Source organism: Ostrinia nubilalis, chromosome 12 (genome assembly GCF_963855985.1).
Source record: "Ostrinia nubilalis chromosome 12, ilOstNubi1.1, whole genome shotgun sequence".
In the NCBI taxonomy this organism is placed as follows: Eukaryota; Metazoa; Arthropoda; class Insecta; order Lepidoptera; family Crambidae; genus Ostrinia; species Ostrinia nubilalis.
In genome coordinates, this window is record NC_087099.1 from 10,590,351 (window position 1) to 10,616,314 (window position 25,964).

The following is a 25,964-nucleotide window of genomic DNA, read 5'->3' on the forward strand; positions in this document are numbered from 1 at the left end:
TCCCTCTAACCCGTTCAAAACGCCAACAATAGAAGTAGAGCCGCTTTCACCACCCGCATTCTGGTATCAACGTCTGGTGCATCGAACGATACACGAAGAAACTTTACGACGGCCTGCCTGGCTCGGCCGTGGCGCTTCGCGATCACCTCCAATTAATCGGACCGATTAACGTTGTCCAACATCTCCGGATTAGCGGGGGTGGCGTCCTTTTCTGGTAGCAGATTTAGTGCGGCGCCGCGGCGTGCGGCGTCGGCCGGGGGGGTGCGCCTCGATCGTAAACCATCGGCCGCACATTCAACTGACGCGCGCCATCGCGAGAACGCGTTGCGTAACGTATAAACAACGCGAACTGCAACCACGTGTGACTTGCGACATTACGTATTACTCTCATGCCCTAAACGCTGACACGTGAGTGAAACGCAACTGTGAAGTGAACTTGGCGGGATGCGATCGCCGACGGCAGCCGGCGAGGCTTAAGGTGAGTTTATTGCCGATTTACGAGTCTCGGGCGGCCCGGCTGTTTGCCGAACAAACTTTTTGCGATGAACACCGCTTTATAAGCGGCTGGCTGAGGCCGAGTAACCTAAACAAACGGGTAGAGCGTCGACAACATTACAAATGATAACAAATTCGAGCGTACGACTTTGTAACGCAAATATCTTAATCTACGAAAATAGGACTGAAAATGTGTGACGTTAATTGGAAATCATCATACGCATTTAGAATGAGACAGTCATTAAAATATAGTTTTTAGGAACGAGCACTGAGTACAATACACAAACAAAATCTTAGCTCTACCGACCGCGCAAGCGGCTGAGCGGACCAAATTATTGAATTATTAACTTTGTGGGCACGGATAATGTTGTTGATTTTGAAAATCAGTTTCATCGATTTGCAAAAAAGAGTCTTATTGCAGTAATCCAAAAGGCCTATTTCTGTGGGGTGATATTCGCCGCTCTCGCGCCCCGTGTGTCAGAAGTCTCGGCAGATCATAAACAATTTAGTGTAAGGTAAGAGATTTGAATCTCGGAGCAGTTTGTAAATGCTCAGTATCATCTTGAAAATTGTCAATGACTCCGTGAGATGAATTTTCTTTTGCGGAGAGAAAAATTTATTAATAATTCCATTGTTTAGTTTCTTTCAGGCCATTGTTATTGGTGTAGTAAATCCTTTTTGTATAATTTATACCGTGTTAAGAAAAATATAAGATAGAAGATGTAAAAAGTAAATATTTTACCCATTAAAAATGTATATTGTTTTTAAATTAAAAAAGATAATAACGGATATAATAATAATTTAAAATTTTAATAAGAGTAGCGTTATCATATCGATATAAATTAAAAATTAAAAGGCATTTCGCATTGTTTAGATTTTATCACAAGATAGATTAGGCAATTAACATTTTTGTTACTATGAAACCACATTGTTATAATGTTAAAATTCTATTTCTCATAACTAGATAGGTTTACCATAATTAATTACACAATGAATTTATTTTATAATAATGGAAACTGGTAGAATCTAAACATGTGGAAATTAATGAGTCACAGTCTAGAGACCATTTGAATATTATTTCAGTTATTCCTTTAGTCTTTGGAAGTTGCGTGTTAGTTTTTTTTTAAATTTAACCAACTTTTAAAAAAAATATTGCGAGCCGGGTATCATGTTCCCGGTAACAATTTATGGTCTAATTGCCAATACAGCGTTGATTAGGTGCACATTTTTTTGAAAACCCCGACCAATTTGAACTCTATATCCCTCCCCTTAGAATCTATTACGGTCTTTTAATGGATAGGAAATTATAATAAACCTACTGTTATTGGGAGATTTATTCGTTACGCCCAGAATAACAAAACACCTTTGTTAAATTAATGCCAGATAAATACTTGTTCATTAGAAGTTAATTGTTAAGTAGAGTACACACATGGCTGGCTTACGAAATAACACCTGTAAGACAACTATAATTGTTGCCTTAGGCGTTTTAAAGAATTTTTAATTTAATAATAAATTAATATTTAAACACCGGGACATAATACCTCATAGCGATACTGCTAATTGTATTTTGTATTACTTCTTTTTATTTTTATCTCACATAATCATTGATATTTAAATATTTCTGTTGATAAAGCAGCGTTTCTTGTTACTTTAACTTTTTGTTTTCAGTCGGTTAAATAATGTATTACATTTAAATAGCAATATGTACGTATTAAAATTTGAAACTTTATTATATTTGCAAATGTTTATTTGTTTTTGATGATAATTTTTTTGCAATTAATTTATGGTGAAAAGATAAAGTTGATAAATATAAAATTGATGATTAATTAAATGATACTTTAGGTCCTTTCATTGAAAGAGAAAAAGAGGATACTAGTACCTAATGAGACAGATGGTACGGTAGAAGTGAGATAAAAATTACTACTCAAAAGCGTACCCAAAACTATTAATACCAACAACACTTCTAATATTAAAAACCATAAGAGCTAAAAATGCTCACAGGAAAAAACTACTACTCTACTTATTTAACTCATTGCAACTGTTTCTGCAACTTAGCAAAATATCAATTTCAATGGAAACGTATAACGTACAATTGAAGAATTTGCAACAAAAACCCATAATTTATCGTATCATTGTTCAAAAAGTAAAAACTGTTATTAGTGCTGAATGACTTTTTAGACGACAGGGTAATTGAAAACGTGTCATAATTATGAACGACGTAGGCGGACCCATTAACATTCCCATAACATCTTTGGCCGAAGACCTTAAATGTACAGTGCAACACATAACTCAACAAATACAGTAATAAAATTAAAATGAACGGCAAATTAATACTCATGAATGACTTAACCTGACTCAAAAATGTAATCAAACGAAACAGTTACGCCAATAATAAGTTTTTTTAAAGTTAACAAGCAATCGTTCTTTTAATCAACTTCCACTGCCAACCTTTAATCATAATCATGACTACAAATTACTAATAATGCAGATCCATACATAACCTACACGTAATGCATTCAAAAATAACTCACTGAGACCTACCATTAATAATGGCAAGTGGTATTTAGACATAGTGAGATTTATATCTTTACGTTATCAGTCTTAATACCGTTCTACCCTGAACACAAATCTAGCCTCAGACCAATCTATAAATGTTAGTTGAAATTCAACAACTGCTTATTCTCCGCCACAAGGTGTAACGCGAGCGAGTTTAATTCCGGGAAATCTTATGCACTTTTTTCAAACGCAAGTCAAGCAAAAACTTGTAAGTCAGCATTATTTTAAATTACAACTTCCTTCAGAAAAAGAAACAAAAAAAAAAAGTAGTTCAAACAGTGTCTTGTCCAGTCCGGCGCGGGCGCACGTCTATTTGAGATTCCAGTCATGAGCGTCGCCATATTTGTCTTATTTCACATCACCCTGGTTAGATCTCAATCTCTGCTTATTATTCAGTGATGCTGCCAGTTACTTTTTGTAACTTTGAACTCACCTTGTAGGCAAAAGTGACTCAGTCGCGAGAGATGTTGCGTTTTGATCAAGTAAAGTTTTTCTTGATCTTGCGGCTTCGACAAATTCGTTTCTGGTTTGGATTTGAAAACATAAAAAAGTTGAAGATAAAATTTTAACCTTACTTTTAAAATGTGATAAATATGGAGCAACCGAAGTGAATTTGCACAAATCCATGAGTAATAAACCATAAAGTTGTTTGGTTTATAAACCCCATTACAAGTGACTGATTGATGGATTCACTCCACTTGTCTTCCTGTGATTAGTATGTTAATGTAATCAACAAAACCTTGGAACTTGCTCAGCCAGTCGGCTTTCACACATTGAATTTATAACTTAACCTAGGCGAGAAATTTCTGCCGTCCCCTATCTTTTTGTCAACGGGGTTACTGATGGTTGTTTCAACTCCAACAAAAAGTTGCCCACGTATATTCATATCTACTGTTGCGAGCATGAAATTGTCTTTCTCGCGGTCATAAATTATCATCTTAATAAGTTAATGAGTGATTCCAGAAATAGTTTGTTTTTTGCCTGACACAAGTGCCAATGCTACCGCGCACTCGTTATTTCCATAAACGCTTGCGCATCTGCCTTTATCGAATTTGATTAAACTTCATGTTTATTTATCGTGTATTTATTTAAACAAGTAGACCTTCCTCGCCATTTAGAGACGGCTTGACAAAAATATTGGTTGAGAATCGCCTCTTTTCTGTTGATCTGAAAGTAATCAAATGGATTCTACTTGGTAACGGGATATCTGGAAACTTTTTAGGATTTATTTATGTGTTTTTAATGATTCTTTTAGACGAAAACAAAAAATGAGATTATTTACAATGTTGCAATTTTACAGTCTGTCGAATTATTTTACAACTTGGAAACATGATATTGGTTCCAAAAATACAAGATAATCTTCAAGTCATTCTAGTTTTCTAGATCAATAACATAAATTTAGGATACTAGTATCTATTCACCACACGTCGTATCGATCGGACGCCATTGAACTCTTAATTTAAGCAAAAAATCGATATTCCGTTGACGGCAAATTTGCGTTTGACCACAGGTGAATTGGCCACCTCCGGCGCTGCGTAAAAACTAACATCTGTTGGCGAATTGCACACACGATCATATCTACTTGAAATACGTCACGAAGACAAATTGCAGTCACTCCAACGCGAGAACACTACCCGGAATAAGCAAGCAGCTGATTGTCTCGGCCTTAGTCACGATGCAATGAATCGATCTTACCTATTCGGCAACAAAACATACATTCGCGTAAAACGCCGACAAACAACACAGGCACGGTAAAGCACCTCACTCCGGCTTCAATCCGCATAATTATCGTATAGGCTATAAATTCTGCAGTGTCTGTTTACATAGATACGTTCGCAGCGTGTTGTTGCCTCGCACGGACAACGCATTGTCTGGATCAAATATCTTTGCTTTTACCAAAATGGTTACACCTTGCGTATGAAGGGATATTATTGAAATGTCGATTACGTACTCTTGATACTTGACACCTAAGATAAGGCATTAACTAATTGCCGTGTTACTAAACTGTACAATTTAAAATTAATGACTCTGTATTATCTTACGTATTAAATTACAGGCTACCATTGTACGCAAATAAATGCAACGACCACTCGCACAAAGGTTACACGGCGGCAAAAAGTAATCAATAAAGTGTCTAATGATAGTTAATATTAACGTAAGTACAGAGTTAGTTAGACTGAGAAGCCGGCAGCATTTACTTATCCATATTTTCATCTATGATTTACAGATGTTACGACCTCCGCAGTTCGATAATGAACGAGGTGGTCGTAAACGCCTGAGTCAAGAGAACATTATTGTCAATAAAAAAGCCATAAACTCTATTAGCCATCATAAACTTCACCGCATCTGGTCAATAACTCGTTTCGGAGTACAAACTGTTTGTATTGATTCTTTAATTACCAACGAATTTATGTCGCAATAATAATTTCAATATTTTTGGACAAATCGACTGAGGTGGTAAAATTATGAGTCCTTTTGTAGTCTGTAAAGTTGTAAATATTCATGTCAAATGATAAATGAAATTGGATAAAGAACACGGAAACGAATTTTGTTGTAAAGCCCACAAATACAACAATAAATTACCGCAAGGTGTTATAAGTATTTGAACCTCTTGGCCACAATTCGCCTAAACATTAGTATTGCAGCATGAATTCATTGTCAGGAACATTAGCATAATAATTGGTTACCTGCTTATTTAGCAGGTGAATTGTTAGAATGCGCTTTTGTCTAAATTCCCATTGTCAATTTGTGCAACGTGTATTGTGCTCGCTTTAGTTTATGTTGTTGCATATTTTAGTGGGTCTCTTAATTTTTTTACGACTTAACGGAATTTAAAAGAATATTGTAAACATAACGGGCCTGCGAATTTTGCATTTGCATCTTTTCACTGTTTAGCATCACAATAGGCGACAATAGGCTTTTTTGGACTAACTGTGAGATGTAGATCTTTATTCTTAACGGCCAGTGCTTGCTCTTGATACTGTTATTTTAATATTCTAACACATGTCTCGTTGTTTTGAATTCTGTATTCTTTGAAACAAAGATGCCTTTTGTGGCATTGTTCATAATTGCTACTGTTTTATGACTCGCAACTTGAATTCCTTACTTTTTTGACACTTGATTTTTTCTAAAGTTACTTTCTAGAGTTTCTAGATGTGTCTTTATTTCTTTGTCTCTGAGGTTTTCTTAGTATGTATTTGTGTTAGTTTATTCGTTATTTTATCACTACAGTCTCAGTTTAACTTTTCTTGTTTTGGGACTAAATAATAAGTTTTTATAATCGCTATATCATTACAATTTACATATTTCAAATTAGTAGAACTGTCCCAACTTTAAAAGCTGTCTGACTTAAAACAGTTTATATGGCTAAATGGTAAGAAAAACCATAATTTGTTCTTAGTATTGCCAAGAAGGTGATAGCTAGGTGTTATTTAGAAATTCCTTGCCCTAGTGCCATCCATTTGACATTTATGACATACGTGGTAGAATGCGATAAACTAATAAATGTATTCATTTGTACCTCATATGGAGGACAAATTTATTTGCTTAGGGTGCATTTACTGCGGTTGAATGATCAATAGACGTTATGTAGAGGTATAAAGTATTTTATAACGTGTTAATAGAGGAATCACTCTGTTAATGTTGCCGTTCATGTTTATGGGCCAGTCGTAAAAGAGGCTTGGAAGGGGACTGATGACGTCGAACAAGTGGATTATGAGATGAACAATAAGTTAGTACTTTCGAGATGATGTTTATTTTCGCTTTACACACGTATAAATCCGTCTTAAGATATAATGATAGAGTCATTTTTATTATTCAGGTCTCGTAGCTATACTTACAATAAAATAAAGATAGGTTTGTCGTTAACGCACTTAATCATACAATCTTGGGAAACTATTTGAGTTAAAATTACAACAGGGTAATTTTAAGCTTACATCTCACCTGAAGGAAAGTGATGATCAGAAAGTATATTATGTACTTATTGAAAAGTCATTCGGTCTGTGTCCAATTCTTCTTCATACTTAAACGATCCATGTAGAAAATTCTACGTCGAAAAGCATCACAATATCGACGTACGTTTTCAGTCAGTATCATGGTTTTAAATTTTTGTGAATGTTTCTGCATTTTTAATTCTTGTAAATGATTTCGGATTTATTTTACTTCATCTCTTTCTTTACACGGTCTTTCTTCTTTCCATACAAGTTTCACTCAGTTCGGTTCCAAATAATTATTGAAACAGTCGATTTTGATAATAACTTCTAACGCAGCCAAATTAAAGCTATGGTATTTATACGTATAAACTTCGTCCGTCCGTCGAACAGGCGGTGCGGTGGTGCGGCTCGAAAATTGTAATATTTCAAAATTACTCAAGAGTCGCGTCGGGTTGAGTAATGGTATAACTTTAAGGGGTGTTCCACCCAGGGTGGGCGTGCGTGCCTTACCCGGGACTTGTTTTTGAACTTCTGCTTTTGACTCGGATCAAAATATACTAATGCCGGCCGCTTCATTTGGACGTAATGGCCCGATTGGGAGAGGTTAAGTTATTCGAGATTTTTTTTAACTAAACAATAATTATTGTATTTTGGATATCAGCAGCTGATATCCAACGACGTGTAGCAGCTACACGTCGAAGTTACTTTGTGGTCGGGAGCGGGCGTTAGTTTTGGTCAGGTTTGGTTTGGATGAAGGTTAACAGAAGCAGAAGAAGTAGATCTTACTAAATTAAGAGTACAATTAGTTAATAAAATATCTCTGTATGTAGCTAGCTAGGCAGGCAGACAAACAGTAGTAGTAGTCCATAAACTTGGTCGGCCGTTTGGTGTAGTGGTTCAGAACGGACTACTATGCCGAGAGGTCCCGGGTTCGATTCCCGGCCGGGCAGAAATTGAAATGATGAATTTTAATTTCTGTGACGGGTCTGGGTGTGACTATGTATAATATTTATGTATTTAAAAAAAAAAAAAGTATATAAGTAGTATATCCGTTAAGCTAGCACCCATAACACAAGCATTAAGTTGCTTACTTTGGGGCTAGCTGGCGCTGTGTGAAATTGTCCAAAGATTTATTTATTTATTATTTATAATACTTTATTTATCTCCCGAAAATAATAATAAATTATGTTCAAAAAATATTTTTTTCTTCGGAGTGAAAAGATAGGTATCTGTTTTGTATTTTAGATATCCAAAGTTTAGTTACTTGTGAAAATAAACCCCCACCCAACATAAATTCTAAGGCGGTAAAACAAAACAAAACCAAGCCCATCTTTCAGAAATATTGTCTACTAGGCTCGTTGAATGTAAATGTTCCTCCATTCAATTATAAACGTCGAATTGATCGTATTTCTGAACACAATCGGCCGGTTTAAAAAGCAGTAAAGTCTGTATTTTCCATACCAATAAAGATTTCATTGACAATACGACGTTGTACAGCGCTCCCTCGCTACATATACGGGCTATATTTGCTTATGATTTTGCATACATACTTCGTAGGTGACATGTTTGTTTGAATAAAGGCAAAAAATGGTAAGACCGGGTTCTGTTTCGCTAAAAAGCCAAGTGTTATTGTAGATTCGTTTGTTTAAAAAATACTTTAGAAAAAACTCGTGGAACTGGTTTTGCAGGCGTTGTTCCATGACAACAGCCAAAACTAAATTGACGCATGAAAAAGATAAGCACGTAACTTTATTTTTCAGCAAAATTCACCTCTCGTTTACTTATGTGGGAAAGATTTTTTCGGAAAAACCAGTTACGGCTTTATCTTTTTTGTCCGTACCTATAGATTGAGCACTGTTTTTGGAACGCTAATTTTTTAAACTAGAATATGGTAAGTTTATTTCTTTAAATATTTTCTTAACCGGCACCGGCGGTTAAAGCTAGTATGTCACATCCTCCTCTGTAGGCCACACGTGGTCGCTGCCATGTGACGGACCGGTTCCAGCGGCCCCAGTAACCTCTAAACGACTGGTCTCATGAAGGATTCCGTACGATTTTATATTCTTTTTATTCTGTGGGAATTATCCGTGTGACTTTTGTTTCGTAATACAATCGTAGATTACGTCATATCAGTTTAGATGACCGTATTATTTTTAAGTAACTATTAACTCCTTTTTTTCTAAAATATGTATACTTACGACCTATCTACTTGCTATGCCGATTGTAGAGTTACTGATTGACTGCTAAAAGTTTCATAATGGCGTTAAGTTGTTAGTTGATTTACTGGAAAATTTACAGCGTGATGGACGGCCAATATTTATATAACAACATGTACGACTTGTATAAAAAGTATCCATACAAAATAGTCTAGGTTCTACACACAAGGTACGCCTACTAGTATTAGGTGGACTACAATGTAAACATCCCTAAATCATCCCTACTCGTTCATTTAAAAGTTGCCTAACTCAGCCCAATAATTGCCTAAATTGAAAACTCGAACTCAGCTCAGACCGCACACACGAAACTTCGCAAGTTGAAGAATTCCCGGGTTCCGTATACCTTTTAGGGTTCCGTAGAGCTCGCGACTCGTTAGCGACGCCGCAAGCGACTTATTTATGCACTTACTTGTACCGTTTGCGGTTTCGACTGAAGTAGTGTTTAGATTTCTTGGTATTCGGCAATTATCTTGATGGGGAAATGGCTAACAACATAAAAATACCTACATGGTTAATCACATCACACATTAGCCAAAAGGCGAAGAACTTTTTTTTTGAAAAAAACCTTTCGATATTACGAGTATACCACTTACGTAGGCTATAAACTACGCACGAATAAGAATATCTTGAAAAGATTATCCAAAATTAATTAGCATTAAACGATGACAGTTACATCTAGGTAGTTGGTCGTGCGTGATCATCACACTAGCATTGCCTATAGTGATGTGAACCTACAACAGTGTTGGCATTTGTGTAGAAACTCTTATTATAAGATTCATTAAGTCCTAGCCAAAAATTTTGAGAAGAATTTTTTGTCCCTAAGTGCCAGTGTGCCAACCAAAATGTGTCGACAAAGATACCTAATCAAAGGAATGACGCAAAGAACCAAATTACATTAGCAAAGCGCGATCTCCTTTTTTATGTCACCCCCATAAATATGATAAATGACTATGTGACCTATAGCGTCACAGAAGTATGTGGCATCGTGTTACACCAGTGCAAATTATAAGCTAGATCTGCCTTTTAAATGCAGATGCCTATAGCTTTCTAGAATTCGAGTCATGCAATTGTAAGGTGTCGGAAAAACTTGGACAATTCCATGAAAATGCATTTGTGTGAAGAAACCCGGCGGGGAATGCTTCGAGCAGCTTTATCACATGTCGGTTATTATCACGATCTAATTTAAGCTTTGTCAAGACGAATTAGTGTTAAATTTTTATTGGCATGCAATTGGTAGTTGGGACCTTTCATTATGCGATGCTAATTGTTTCAAGTTTTTATCCGAGCAAGGTGCAGCAGGCGAGCGCAGTAAAGGCGCGGACAGACTAACAAAACTCATACAGGTGTTGAAACTGAATATATTTTTGCCCCTTTTATGTCATTTCCAGTTCGTGACAGTGATGCACTTTCGACTGAGATGTTGTTCTTGATTTCACTTATATGACAGATGAAAAGAAATCGCAATATGACATCAAATATCTAAAAGTAAAAATATAAAATTTTACTTTCAATATAAAGATAGATCGTTTTAGAGATAAGTTTTAGTATTGAATTATGACTGACATTGGTAATTGGTTAACGAAATGTAAATGAAGTAGTGATCTTGTTAATGCATACATAATGCATAACCCAATCAACAATGCATAATAGAGAAGCCGGTACACCAAATAGAACTATGTTGAATAAATATTTGCGAACCTATAGACTGGTATCTTTCCTACTGAATTAGTTTTTCATATTACCTACTCAAAAAGAAATACCAGAAATTTTAGGACAGAAGTTGATACTAAAGAAGCGTCCAATAAATGACATGCTGATTCTAATTAATCATGAATACTTTCATGTGTTCATAGCCTAAATTACCCTAACTCTACGTATGTTCTTCAGAGCAGATCAATATTTTTTACTAAAAATATTAACACTTTTTTATACGTGTCACTTCTGTGTCACAGCGCCGATTCTCTTTTCTGTAATGAATTACTTTTTTGAAGAAAAAAAGAACTGAATATTGCTATTATCAAATACTGGATTATTCCATCACAATTCTTAACTTTCATCCTATAGTAGACCGGGCATATTTATGAAATTTTTCAACTTTAACAAGTACAATGGCTAATGGCTATAATTTATTGAAACAGACGGAGCCACAGGCAGAAGCTAGTACATAATAATAGAGCTTAAAATGTCGATTACCATAATCCAGACTGGCTAACAACGGTTATCTATCTAGGCATCGGGCTAGACAATTACCCGCTGCATACATTTGTAAGTAGCGCAATGAGTAATCAGGATCAACTAGAAAATTGTGATAACGTTGACGTTAAGGTCGTAGGCATTGAATTTGATCGCAAAATGTTTTTTTTTTACTTTATTATAAACTAGCTTTTGTCCACAATCATTATAAATTATAGCCTTAGATGTGTTATTCTGGTGTCCTTTTAGGGCCGATTCGACCAAACTTTTATCCAAGAGTTACTTCTGGTATAACTGGCACATTGACAGTTTCAGTATGGGAAATATGTCAAAATGACAAGCTTATTCTGAGATTAATATTTACTCATGTTTGGTCGAATCCACCCTTAGTAGTTTTTACGTGAAAGAGTAACAAATACTCTCACATACTTTACCCTAACTTCATGACTATATTACTTAAGGCTGGTGACCTTTCGCGTAAATTCACTTTATTTTTGAAAGAAAACAATTATTTTTCATACCGTTTCAATTTCAAAATTAGTATCATTCAATCGATAACTACCCAATAACGATCGATCATTTATCTTTCAACTATCAATTATCTAGCTATTATCTTTGCTCAATATTGCTCTACCTACATTTATGTGTAGTACCTACTTACTACATTTATTTATGTATAACGTGAGTACTATAGAACGACGGATTGCCGACGTAGGCACTGCTCGAGTAATCCCAGCTTACATACTTGATTGATAGCTTAAAGGAACCGGGCACAAATTAAAAAACCCCGTCCGAGGCGGAGACGATGAAACAAAATGCACAATTAAATGTAATCATAAACAGAGAATTAAAGCTGTTGAAAAGCTAAAAGCTGTATATTTTTATTTATCTTTGTTAAAAAGACAGTAAATTGTATACCTAAGGCTATTAAAATGTTTCCATAAAATTAAGAAATGTTAAAACATTGCACAAACTATCGCATAAAAATACGTAAAATAGTTGAGTTAAATACTGGGAAATAAATTACATGACATGTTACATGATTATGATGTTAAACATATTATTATCATTTATAACATAATATAAATATACAAAAAAACAAAAGAAATACATTTAAAAATATGCTCAGGCAAAACAGTAGCTAACATTTTAACCGTCATACATTCTGTTACTAACCAGTGAGTGGTCTCAGATAGCATCACTCTAGAAACTTTATGAACCATTAATATACATAGCCCGTAATGCTATGATCATAAGAGCGTGAATAATTTTGACGGACAGCATAATTTGTATGTTAAAACAGTGATATAGTTATGTAGGAAGTGAAAAAAGTAAGAATGTTGAGATCTGAAGACAGCTCTATTTCAGATATCCCTCATATTTTAATTGATTGTTAGGAACACTAATAAAATGGAGAGTTCTAAGTATATTATTTATTTATTTAAAATCTTTAATGCACACAAAAATTGAGGTACAAAAGGCTAACTTAATGTCGTGTGGCATTCTCTAACAGTTAGTAGTTCTATCAATAAAGAGATCTAAAACTGAACTTGGTTTGGCTAAAAAAAAGTATTGGTTTCACATTTAATACCAATCACATAATATAAGAAGAAAAAAGTGCAGATTCATACTTATTGCACTTAAATGAATCATGTCTAATCGTTATTTAGTACTTCTTGAAAGATTTGAGTACGTAGAAACAGACACGAGGATAGCTAAACGAAAGCGTGACGTAGGTATAAATTGAAAGAGTCTTGTAAAGTTGTACGGGTTCGAATCTCGCCGGGGGCAAACTATGGTTTGATGAGCACGAGCTTTTATATGAGGTCATGGAAGTTTAAATGCATAACTGTGCATTTACAAAAAATATTGTTCTTTATCTATGTAGTTAATACTTTGCACAGTTTTGAGGTACCTGACGATAAAGTAAATATTATGTACCCACCTAATTACTACTCGTATTTTATTTTCTTTTATTTCTTATAATTCTGATTAAAACGTAAAAGCGTATAAACAAGTCTTCTTTACTAACAGACAAATTGGCTTATTATTTATTTACAAATGACATTTTACTTTACTAAGAATAAAATAAGCGAGTAACTGTACAAGCATCGTTGTTAGCCGCGGACATAGCGGCGCCTGCGCTGTTCACTCGGCATATCAGACTATACATTTTCATTGCAAACTCACCCTTATTGCAAAGACATAAGAAGCCACAGTAAAGGTTGATGTGACGCTGTACCTCTCACTTGTCAACTATCGGCTGTTGCAGCGCGTTTATTTTCATTTGTTTAATGAATTAATGTAACCTATAAATTAAGTGGCTGTCAATAACTTTAGAAGTGCGTAAGTTAAGCCGGATCTAATCTATCGGTAGGTAATTTAGGATTCAATTTTAAAGGAGCACACGGTTTCGCTCGCGTTACATTTTGGACCCCCGTTTCATCCCCTTAGCTAAGGTGTGAATTTTGGAAAAATCTCTCTTAGCAAATGCCTACGTCATATTCGCCCGTATTCACAAACGATGCTTGCTTAAGTGAAGCAGCAAACCGAATGCACAGCGTTGAATAGAGCTCTCTGATTGGTTCATGTGTCACTCTGTGCGTCCACGCGTACTGTGAGACATCATAGAAATGTTTGTGAATACGGGCGATTGACTAATCTCCGTGCCAATCCGTTCAGTTGTTTGATCTATGTTGATAGATCGGTTAGTAACGGTTGTCTTTTATGTATACAGTTTTCTCAGAAAAATATAGGTTAAACTCATCATCATCATAATCAACTGCTGAACATGAACTTCACCCTTAGGCTGGGTTGCACCATCTTACTTTGACTGTAACAAACGTCAAAAATCTGTCAAACTCCATACAAAAGTCACCGGTTATCGTTATAGTTACGGTCAAAGTTTGGTGGTGCAACTCAGCCTAAGACTCTTAAAGAAACTGGTTCCAAGCAGTCTGCATCTGACAAGTTATTAAATAATGCAAATTAATTAATAGATGCAAAAACTAGTTTAAAAATTAAATAAACTTATGTCGCGACAACATACGCAAAAGTTATTGAATAAACAAAGGATGATGGGCACAAATGTATGGAAAGTGGTACCCGCTCCAATAGCCATAACCAATATATATTTCAAAAGGCCTTTAGATGTGGGAAAATGTTTGCTATGGGGCCAGTTCTAATTCACGTTTTGAAAGCAGTAATTCCACTTAGTATTATAATGAAAGTATAACACAATCATCCATGTATACGAGTATGTACTATGACTACAATCTATTAATATAACTAAAAGAAGCCTTGAAAAGGAAAGGATTATACCTACGATGAACTACCCAAGCTATTAGCCCTTTATTCGCTTTCATCATCATCATCATGATCATTTTAGCCATAAGACGTCCAGTTGAACATAGGCCTCCCCCAATGATTTCCACAATGGCCGGTTGGTGACGGCCTGTATACAGCGCCTTCCCGCTACGTTTATAAGGTCGTCGGTCCATTTTGTGGGTGGACTTATTGGGTCTTGTGGGTTAAATTCGCTTTAGGCCTGATTTTTCAATCGCTGAATAACTTTTAACTGAAGAATAAGTTTGGCATATTGACAGTTTCAGTATAGGAAATACGTCAAAATGACATGTTTATTCTTCAGTTAAAAGTTATCTGACGATTGAAAAATCGGCCCTTAGCAACCCACAATAAAACCCTTAAGAAATAATAAAACTCCAACCCCTTTATTAATAAAAGTTACACCCTAGTTGAACTCTGATTTAAATTGTCATTTGGTATGGAAATGTCATTTTAATCCAAGGTTCATCCTAGGTATAACTTTTTTTAAATAAGGGGGTAGTAGTTTTTCAAATAAAAAAATTAATTTCACAATTATCTCTACCAATATCGAGCCTTTACCGCCATTTTAGCGCAACCGACAAAAACCAAATTTTACAGGAGAAGGTTTTTTTTAAATATTTTTAATCAGAAGTGTGCTAATAACAAGAAAAATGACATACGTTAATGATTTTTAGAGATTTAAATATATGACTGAAAATAAAACAAAAATAATGAGTATTTATGCCATTTATGGCGCATACAATATTTTTGCTGTCACAGTCTATAGATATTCGGGCGTTTACGATAACATTACCTATCAAAATTACTAAGTCCAAGAAATTAAATTTTTGAAAAAATAGGCATTTTAAAAGTTTTTTAAATGAAATATCCACATAATAATCAAAAATTATTTATTCATGAGAAATTTCTTCTTGTAGAAATCAATTAACACCACTTATTCAACCACTTATTGCATCTAGAGATTGCAAATATTCAATTGTTTTCTATTTCGAATATTCGAAAAAATTTTCAGTGATATTCGAATATTATTCGAATACTTTCAAAAAATAAAAAGCACTTAAAATATCAATGTTTTTATTGCTGGTTTTATTGCTTTAAGAACTATGTTTTAACTATTTAACAATAAAGTTCTTAAAACAGTTATAAAATGCTCATCATCATCATAATTTCAGCCATAGGACTTCCACTGCTGAACATAGGCCTCCCCCAATGACTTTCACAATGACCGGTTGGCACCGGCCTGTATCCAGCGCTTTACCTTTTTCTCGAAATTTGATCTTCCTAGCCGAATCGTTTGTCAGAGGTAAACATACTTGTCAACAGTCAACAGTCTCGAGAATCGAGTTCTAACCGAAACATGGACGTTGGACAAGCTTCGTTTTGTCCATTATCATCCGAAGGCCTACCTGTTGGGAGACTCGATTAAAGTCTTCGAGCATTGTGCCAAGGTCTTCAAGCGATTCTGCCATGACCACAATATCGTCAGCAAACCGCAGCTGAGTGATGTATTTGCCATTAATAGGTATTTATGCCGAATCCTTTCCATTCAAGGAGCTTGAAAGCGTCTTCCAATTCAGAGGTCAACGGTTTCGGAGATATAACATCTCCCTACCTCACGCCTCGCCGCAGAGGAATCACCCTTGTGCTTTGCTCCTGTACTCGGACCGACATGGTAACGTTTCTGTACAGGCATTTCAGCACTTCGATATACCAATAGTCGGAGAGACTGCAGCACTGCTTAAGTCTCGATCGAATCAAAGGCCTTCTCATAGTCCAAGAAGAGCACCACCACGCTTCTATCCCATGCCTCTGGCGTTGTTCCCTGAAGTAAGACGGAGTTAAAGAGTCTCTGAACGAGTTTCGGTGTTCCACCTGCGTTCAAAAGCTCCGAGGTTATGCCGTCATCACCTGGTGCCTTGTTGTTCTTTAGCTGTTTGAGAGCCTTCCTAATCTCGTATAGGCTGATAATAATATACGGGATGTCTTTGGTATAGTGTCGCGTTAACCTATCTCTTGCGTCTGTTGCTGAGCTATTAATAGGTTGGGAGGTATATAGCTGTCCAAGTGTCCATAGATCTTTTTGATCTCACCCAGAACCTCGGCTTTTGTTGACGTTACCGTCCTCCGTCTTCAGCATCGTCAGCTGACTTTGATCAATAGAGTTGTCTCTTTCAAGTTATTTGGAACCTTGGTTTCGCTCTATCGCCCCTTTTATACTATGTGTATCAAAGTAGCGAAAGAAACACAACTACCTACGTAAAAATGAACAGAAAAGGTAGAAAGAAACAAGACAACTTAGTGTTCACAAATGCAGTCGGTAACATCAATGACTAGTTTTTTTAGTTGGTGATATGTATTTGATGCTTCCGACTGCATTTGCAAACACTAAGTCGTCTTTTTTCTATCTTTTCTGTTTATTTTTGTAATATTCGAATATTCGAATACATGTTAATTTACTATTCGAATACTAATTTGAAATTAAAAATTCGAATATTCGATTGCAATCTCTAATTGCATCAGAACTTTTGCTGATATAAACAACAGGTTTGTTTATTAGTAAACGCCCACAGTGAAGCGCTAATGTCGCTTGCGATAACAAGTGCGGTCGCTTGCGATAAAATGCATGTGTCGCTTACGTTAAGTTTTAGAAAAAATGTGTATTCACGATAATTTTAGCACTTGCTGTAACTTTGTAACGGTTTTTTTTTGGCGGGAAACACCAACAGGGATTGGTCCGTTACGGTTTAAAATACTAGTGTCGATAAAAAACGGTTTTTTGACAAAAGTGTCGCTTACGATAATTTGGCGGTAAAGGCTCGATATTTATAGAGTTATTAAGGAAGGATGCTGGAGCAGTAAACCCTTCATGCCTCGCATAACCTAAAGTACCAAGATGGACACGTATGATACTTCGGTTACACAAAAAGTATGTTTATCTTCGAACGCAACCAGATCTGAGGGTGGTGGCCATAGTAAATGTTGTTCGTCTTGGTAAGACCTTTCAAATGACACTACAAACATAACTATTGGAGCCGGGTACCATTTTGCAAAAAAGTATGTTTATCTTCGAACACAACCAGATCTGAGGCTGGTGGCCATAGTAAAAGTTGTTCGTCTTGGTAAGACCTTTCAAACGACACTAGAAGCATATCTATTGGAGCCGGGTACCATTTTGCCCATTGTCCTTTAAATTACTATTTGGACGTCCCGATAAGAATCTAACGATGTTAAAACCAATAAATGTATGTAATGTAATTTAGTTTCATAGTGAGACAATTTTAGCGTTTACTATCTATATTTTGCCCGTGGCTTTGTCTGCGTGAATTTAGTCTGTCAGAGAATCTTTATTAATCACCTTCCCTTTCCAAAAACTGTTATAAAAACCATGCTAGTCTTTCTCCGGTACTCAAATTATCTTCATAAAAAAATTCGGGTTATTCCGTATTCGACCCACGACAAACTCAACCCACTCATTATTTTCCTTACTCAACCCAATTTTGTTCCTTACTCTACCCACAACTAATTTTTAATTTTATGTTCCTTATTCACCCCAAAAACATTCCTAGCTCAACCCATTTTAAAACCACTTAAAAAATATAAGATTTTTATGTACGGTTAGAATAAAAATATATTTTTTAGAAATGTAAGCTCAGTTAATTTTTGTGTTAAGATCGTGCTATTAAATAAAACTACAGGAGTTCTGATACAATAATATAATTGAAAAACGTTTTTCACAAAAGGACACAAATAAAATAATGACTACATGCAATTAGAACTATAACTTTTCATAACAAAACAAAAAGTAGATACATTTTTTAAAATCTTATAATAAAAATCACAGATTAAAGAGGAACCATTAACTTACATAATTTGAATCTAATATAAATCTACTATAAATCCACTATAAATCTTAATAAAAGTATTCATGTGGACGGACAACTAATCCCGCGGTATAAGTTTTGAGCGGTATGATTTGACCAAAGTTTCTTAATTACCTTAAAATAGAATAAAATCTTCGATATTTAAGTTATAACTGATAAGGGCCGATTCGCAACATTGTCAAAACAATTAAAACCGGTTTATGGGTGAACAATGGATGGACAAGCCGCTTGGCAAGCGGTATCGGTTACTCATTTGCATAGATAACAGTTAAAAAGATAATAACTCACACTTTTACCTTTAAACGGTTTGTTGAAAGTGCAAGTTTTCCCATATGTATGTTTTTATATTTTATCAAACATGTAGGTGATGTTTTTTTTTTAAATAAACATAAATGTACTAGTATGTATTTATCATAATTAAATTTCTGGACAAATAGTAAACGTTGTTTTGCTATCCATACTTGTTTTTGGTATATTTACTTTGGGTTGAGTGAGGAATGCATTTGGGTAGAATAACGAAATTCTGTAATGGGTTGAGCTAGGAATACTAATTTGGGATGAGTGAAGAAATGGGTTGAGTTGTCATGGGTCGAATACGGAATAACCCAAAAATTCATCTAAATCGGTTCAGTGGTTTTAAATGTGAAAGGTAACAACGTGAACGTAAAAAATGTGAACGTAGAGTCACTTTACAGATCAGACAGAGTCTGTTAACATTATGTAAAAATTTGCCAAAACGAAGAGGCATTATATTATATTATAAGGGCAAACGTAATTATGTAGTTAAGGAATTAAATGACAACGTCCATTTTGGTCGGCGCGCGTTGACTGACGTCTCTTAGATGATTTATGCGTCACGAGCGCACTCTAATTAGGCGCTCGCGCATCTCATTCTATGTAAATTCGAGACGGGCCCACCGAATGAATGATATTATCCACATAGCGGCAATCTTGATTTGTGTAGGCACAAACAATAAACGTATGAGCCCGCTGTGATTCGAATCCACAATTATGCCTATTTTCGGAGTCACGATGAAGTAGCCATGTTAAGATTATAAATTATCTAATAAAAAAATGTTTACCATTCCATTCGGTAACTATCAGAGATAATGAACGCAGCGGCTACAGTTTTCAAAGCGCTTTAATGCGTGGCTTTAAAAAAGCGCTCTATGTAAGCGACGAAAAATCAAGCCACATTTCTGGCACAATGAAACCAACGCAGTTGAGTTATGCGATACGTGAGAGAGCAAAGTCCTAAACAGAAATTAATTCGGTGTAATTTTAGTACTCTTTCAAAACCAAATAAACAGCACGTTCACTGCGGCGAAAGACTGCTCTTGAGTGGCTGGTACTACGCGATGTGGTTGTTGGAAATTGTCGTTTTAGTTGGGTAGAGTTCGCGTGAGATAGCCGAATCGCGGGGCGGCGAGGCGGCGTCGTGGTAGAGTGCCGAGGACGAGTAATGTTATGAGCAAGCCATTATTGTCTCGCCCCATACCGTAAAACATTACGCAGTCGTGCCGACCCCGGCAACACTCGGAGCTGTCAATACCCGCCAAATGTATTTTTAAACTGTTTAATTCGACGGCGTATTAAAAAATACGACAAATATTTTTTAAGTTGGATACTTTCAGTGTCAATTTTTTATAATTTTTTATTGTTGTTTAAGATTTCACCACATAATTTTATAATAACACATCACAAATAGTAGGTAGTTTGTCATTTTTACAAGAAGTATAGCTATATCGGCGTTAATTACAATGCCATATCTTAACTAACAAATGAACTAACTACACAATATGAAATGGTAGAGATATAATGAATGTAATGTAGAGTGAAAATGGAGCATGTACCATGCGAATTTAATTGCAAATATATTTTCTAATTCAATTTACAAGCCGGTCAGAATTCAATAATTCAGTGTACGCCATAAATATGAGAGCATTTGCCTCTTCCTGCTTTAGTTAATTTATGGGCTGACCCAATAAATTAATTTACGAACGGGAAGCGACAACAAAGTGTGTAATAAATAAGCTACACCGGGACATGCGTTATGTGTCAAAATATTTTTTATTTTATTTGCGGTGTTAACCACTCTATATAGCGCCTTTAGCGCCCGTTTAGGATCATCTAGTGAGCGCTGCCGAACAGTAAAAGATGCCACGATCTCATGAGAATAAAAGAGTTACCAATAAGTTCTATTCAATTTGTATAACTTAGTTGAGAGAGTTTTCCGCAATCTTTTCACTTAGCAATTTTTGACTACGAACTTATTTTCGTTCGAACTTTTCATACAGACGTTCTTTTTTCAAAAAGGGATATTCCATTATCGATTATGTTTTGTTTATTTTAACATCAATCAGTTTGCTTTTTATGGCGACTTACTTTTTTTGGTTCTTTTTTCAAAAATAGACGTTCTCTTACCGATTGTGTTTTGTTTATTTTTAACATCAACCGATTTGCAGTGGGCGTGTTAATATAAACGTGCGTCGTACATAACGCCTGTCAGGTCTCCATCGAGTTTGACAGTTCAGGAATGGCTGCCGATGTCAGCATAAACTAACATCCGGCCGCTGATGCATCGCAGCCGCAGAACTATAGAAACAAATCTGCGGCAATAACTCACAGCGCAATATGGCTGGAAACAAAACAAAAACAGGCGATAAAAGATGTCGCCACGGTCGCTCACTTTAAAGATAGACTTGCTTTCAGCAGTGTTGGTAGGACTTAGTTAATTTTGAGTCTGGCAACACAAACATTTGCTGTAGATGCTGGCAGTTGCAAAACAGATTATCCTTAAATACGATGTAAATAAAAACACACTGAATGACAAAGTTAATACCTATTATGATTGATTAATTATACGAGTAGGTACATAGTTTGGCGGAAGGCGGAGGGATGTTTCCTGGGTCAAAAAGCAAGAGTTTTAATTAGTCCGTCAGTTAACTTATCAAAAAATACTCTTCACGTATTTTTCACTTTTTCAAACTAATGAAAATTTAAAGAGATAAAGCGCACCAAAGTTCATAAGAAGAGGCCCGTGACGTCAATGCGTGCTTAAAAGTGCCGCACGTTGTGACGTCGTGCGGAACTTCAACGCACCATAACTATGTAATTATTTGTTAGATTGACAAATAAAAATATATGTGTCCAATATTTTTTTATATTAAACATGACGGACTAAAAAAATTTTTTTAGGAAACTAGCCTATTGTTCTAATGCCTGGAGGTCCCTATAAATAAATGAATGAACATTGAATTAATTGGCTAGACTATAAATAATAACAAAATAATTAAAACTATACTTCAAGATATTTTAAGTATGAATGATGGTGATGCTAATTTGATTAATAACGTAGCTCAATATTTATGGCGCACGGTTAATGTACACACATGTTTAGAACAACCATCAATCGACCGCTAAAAACTAAACAAGTACCTACCTATGTTTAGAGAGCTAACAATAATTATATATAACTTTGGGCTATCACTATTAAATAACCTTTTTTTAAACTTAAAGTAATTTTAATATTGTCGCTCTGGATGTATGTAAGGAACATTAGACAGTAACAGTGACAGTTTTACGGATACAACTTTTATTTAGGTGGAAAAATGTGATTTTGCGACAGTCATTTATTCTAATGCGCTAGAAACTCTACATAGCTTTATATATCTACATTTTAAAGACGTAGGTTTCAACTATTTTCAGAAATGAGCACTAATAATTGTTTAAGACGAGCTTCCGCATCGGTCTCAGTCTCTATACTGTCAAAACAGTCATCTATCACGGTCGACAAAGTGAAACGGACAAAAAGACATTACGCATATAACAAAATAGACCGACCTTAAAACTAAAACAACCATCTATAAGACTAAAACAACCGAGTCTAATACCTCAGTCACACTATTCGCGAAATTAATCGAAGTAAGGCGCACATCACTTCGATTCGAGCAACCTCGCCTCGCCTCGCTAGACTTTTTTCTGCCCGTATTCACAAACGTTACTTGCTTAAATGAAGCAGCAAATCGAACGCACAGCATTGAATAGAGTTCTGTGATTGGTTCGTGTGTCACCCTGTGCATCCACGCGCACTGTGAGACCTTATAGTAATGTTTTTGAATACGGGCGAATAGTTGTCGGTATGTACCCGAGTCATAAGGCCCGAAGCGTTTAGAACGCAACGCTACACTACTCGGCTAACTTCGGTATTCCGACGAACTACTGCGTATGTACTTGTGGTATTAGATTAAAACAACTTACTCCAAGACTAAAACAACCCCGTCTAAGACTAAAAAGGCCGCGTCTAAGCCCAAAAAGACCGCTAAAGGAAGCGTTTGCGCGGCCAATCGTCGCCGTCGTAATTATAGGCTGCGTTCAAATTAGGTGCGGCGCGCGCGCAGCTAATTGAAAATAGAATCCGCTGATTTTATCGTACAGAAATCATTGTCGGCCTGTGATTGCTTAGCGCTTTTGGACGGTTAAGTGCTAATTAAATGGGAATTATTTTTAGGCCTTTAGCGTGTATAATGAAGACATTAGGGAAAAGACAATGGAGTTAAAATTTAAGTAAATACTGTTTGTTACATTTTAATAATTTAAAACGCCTCTTTTATTTATGAATAACCTAATAAGGGCATTTTTAGTGCATTTAAGACTTTGCACTTACGTATTTATTTTACCTGTAAATGGGTTAACTTATTTTTATGCATAAAAATACGGGATTCTCCACATTATGGCCTCAACTGGGTCGGTATTTAGCTGATGATGTCACTTACCTATAGGTACAACAAGATCTTGTGGTTAATTAGTGAGAAAAACAGTTTTCCTATTAGGCAATACTCGTAGTCGCAGTGCTTGTGCCTTTATGTATTTTAATCTGGATACTTATTTACTTACATCATAAGTACACATAGGTAAAAGTTTAATACATAATTTACAAAGCTAGAGAAGATAACTTTCAGAGAGAGGGAACTCGGTTAATTTCGTTCCGGAACTGTAACACAATTTGGGAATGTTTCACCCGACTCCATTATAAAACCTTGACCAAAACTAAAATTAATAAAACTTGGAACTCCCAGAGCAATTGTACGAATTTTCATTTCGTACATGACTCACTGTACAAATTAAACGGCCAGTGGCCGCGCTAGGGTTGTCGGCTTCGAAAATGCTTCGAATTGTCGGGTGCCTATCGTCATTCCTTTGACTCAATTATTTAAAAAACGAATATCTTCCGCCTCTGTCCCACGTGGTAGGTTGCTTGTGTCTGTCTCGCTCTCGCGTCGGCTGCGCCCGCGTCGATAACCGCGGAATGTGCCAGCTGAGTTCAGTCGAGTGGCGCTCATAGACAATTTAAATTGGAGAAATTGGTAGCTTCGAAGGAACTGGTACAGTCGGTATCAAAAACTCTACATCTGTGCCTAAATAAATAAAATATATTGAAAAGATATTGCAACTTGTAAGATAGGTATTACGCTTGCTACATGTTTCGATGATTTTCCTTACCTTGTTATTCGGTTTGTTGACCATACACATTTTCCTTCTAACTTTTTATTCTTACAAACAACCACAGTACCTATTGTGAATTGTGCAATCTCTGATTTTAAGTTAAAGTATGTGGAGATAACTAATATGACAGTTCAGATATTCAAATAAGGGAAAATTTAATTTGCAATTCTTACAGTGCGTTAAAATTTTTTTTTCCTTTACTAAAATGTGTGTGAAGTTAATAAAATTATTATAATACATTTTTCCGACGCTGAGTGTAATAACGGCCGATGCTGCGATAGCGCAGGCCAGGAACCTGTCGATTTGTAATTGATATAGAGAATTAGATATAAATAGATACGCGTTACGTGTTCCGTTACGTAATGGAGTTATAAAATTTCAACGGGCATACTTAATGGGCATGTGGAGTTAGCACGTAGATATCGATCAATTGTTGTTGCCGCCGTAATAAATTGTCTGTTTCTACCATTATATGCGCTTACATTAAGAAAAGTAGCGCCTTGAATGTATTTATAGTACCTACTCAAATAATAATAAACATGAAATAAAACTAAAAAGAATCCGATTATATTTGTTCTGATTCAAATGCGATCCTAAATCTGACTTTATATTCTTATAACTTGTTGAGTTACATAATGGAGTTATAAAATTTTAACGAGCATACTTTTGTAATTAATATGGGCGTTTAATTGCTGTTCAGTAGATTTCAATTGTTTTAAAATATTTTGTTTTATAACGATCGCTGATAGTTCATTTGTTTTAATATTCATGAGTTTTGAAAATACTCGTACTAAAGCGGGTTTTGATAAGATATCATATTAATAAAGGTATTTTTATCAAAAAAGTATTTTGAAATGGAACTAAGTAGTAAAAGAGATAGGTACCTAATACTTTTAAATACTATACCTATCCATACGAACAAAAATTACTACGGTCTCTATTATTATCAACATAAGCGCATAGAGCATCGCGTTAAATAACTATCATGTTTCATTATAATTATCTCCGTCAAATGTGCGAATTTGCTAACCACCGCAAAATAACAAATCACCATTATAAATCTTGCAATCGTTAGAGCGCACAATGTCAATCTCACACGATGCACTTTAGCAATTTGATATCGAACGCGATAAGCGCGAGCGGCGATAAAATACCGTATTGTGACCTTCGTTGATAGGTTGCAATGCTTTTAAGATTCTCCATTTGTATGGTAATCATTGTACCAACAAAACGGCGCAAATTTTACTTATAAATAACTTAGCATTTGTTAGAAAATATGAAATTTTCTTTTCTTATTAAAAAAAAAACTTTGATTGTCTTAAAACAAAAGATACAAAATTAGTCTTCGAACAGTTCGAATGACTTTAGAATATTTAAAAATTTACAAAAAAGAAACAAATGAAAAAAGAAAAACAACAAACGTCAATTTATGCTCTGCGTTTAATACTGGCCATATCGCGCAAAGGCGTAATCTCTACACGGCTTCAGCCGAAACTTTTTTCTTTTGTCACAAACAAAAAGTCCGTCTCGAAAAAGGCGGGATCCCAAACTAAACCGTTTACTTCCCGAGAAAATTTTCAAGTAGTCTTGAGCGGTGTATTAAGGGTAGCATAATAAGGCTTTCTGGATTAGGTGTAGCGCTCTTGAGTGAGAATAAACCCAGGGGAAATCCTGGAGCGCAGCTTTTCTCTAATTTATTGCTCCTCCAGTGGCTAGCGGCCTTTGTATCGAATCGGACGGAATGAGAAATATATTCCTGGACGGATTAACATGTTCTGTTTTGCGCAGCAATTAGTATGGCTCAGGTATTTTGCGGGTTTAAACTTCTAATATTGTTA

At 35.6% G+C, this 25,964-nt stretch overlaps 1 protein-coding gene across 1 annotated transcript in view; it reads left to right on the forward strand.

Annotated features, from left to right (window-relative positions):
- The first annotated feature begins 226 nt into the window (after nt 1-226).
- The window catches only part of LOC135076927 (homeotic protein antennapedia-like), a 211,692-nt gene continuing 185,954 nt past the window's right edge, over nt 227-25,964 (forward strand). Inside the window, exon 1 of the mRNA XM_063971447.1 lies at nt 227-478. The gene's annotated coding sequence lies outside the window, so the exon portion shown is untranslated. The remainder of the gene's footprint in view (nt 479-25,964) is intronic.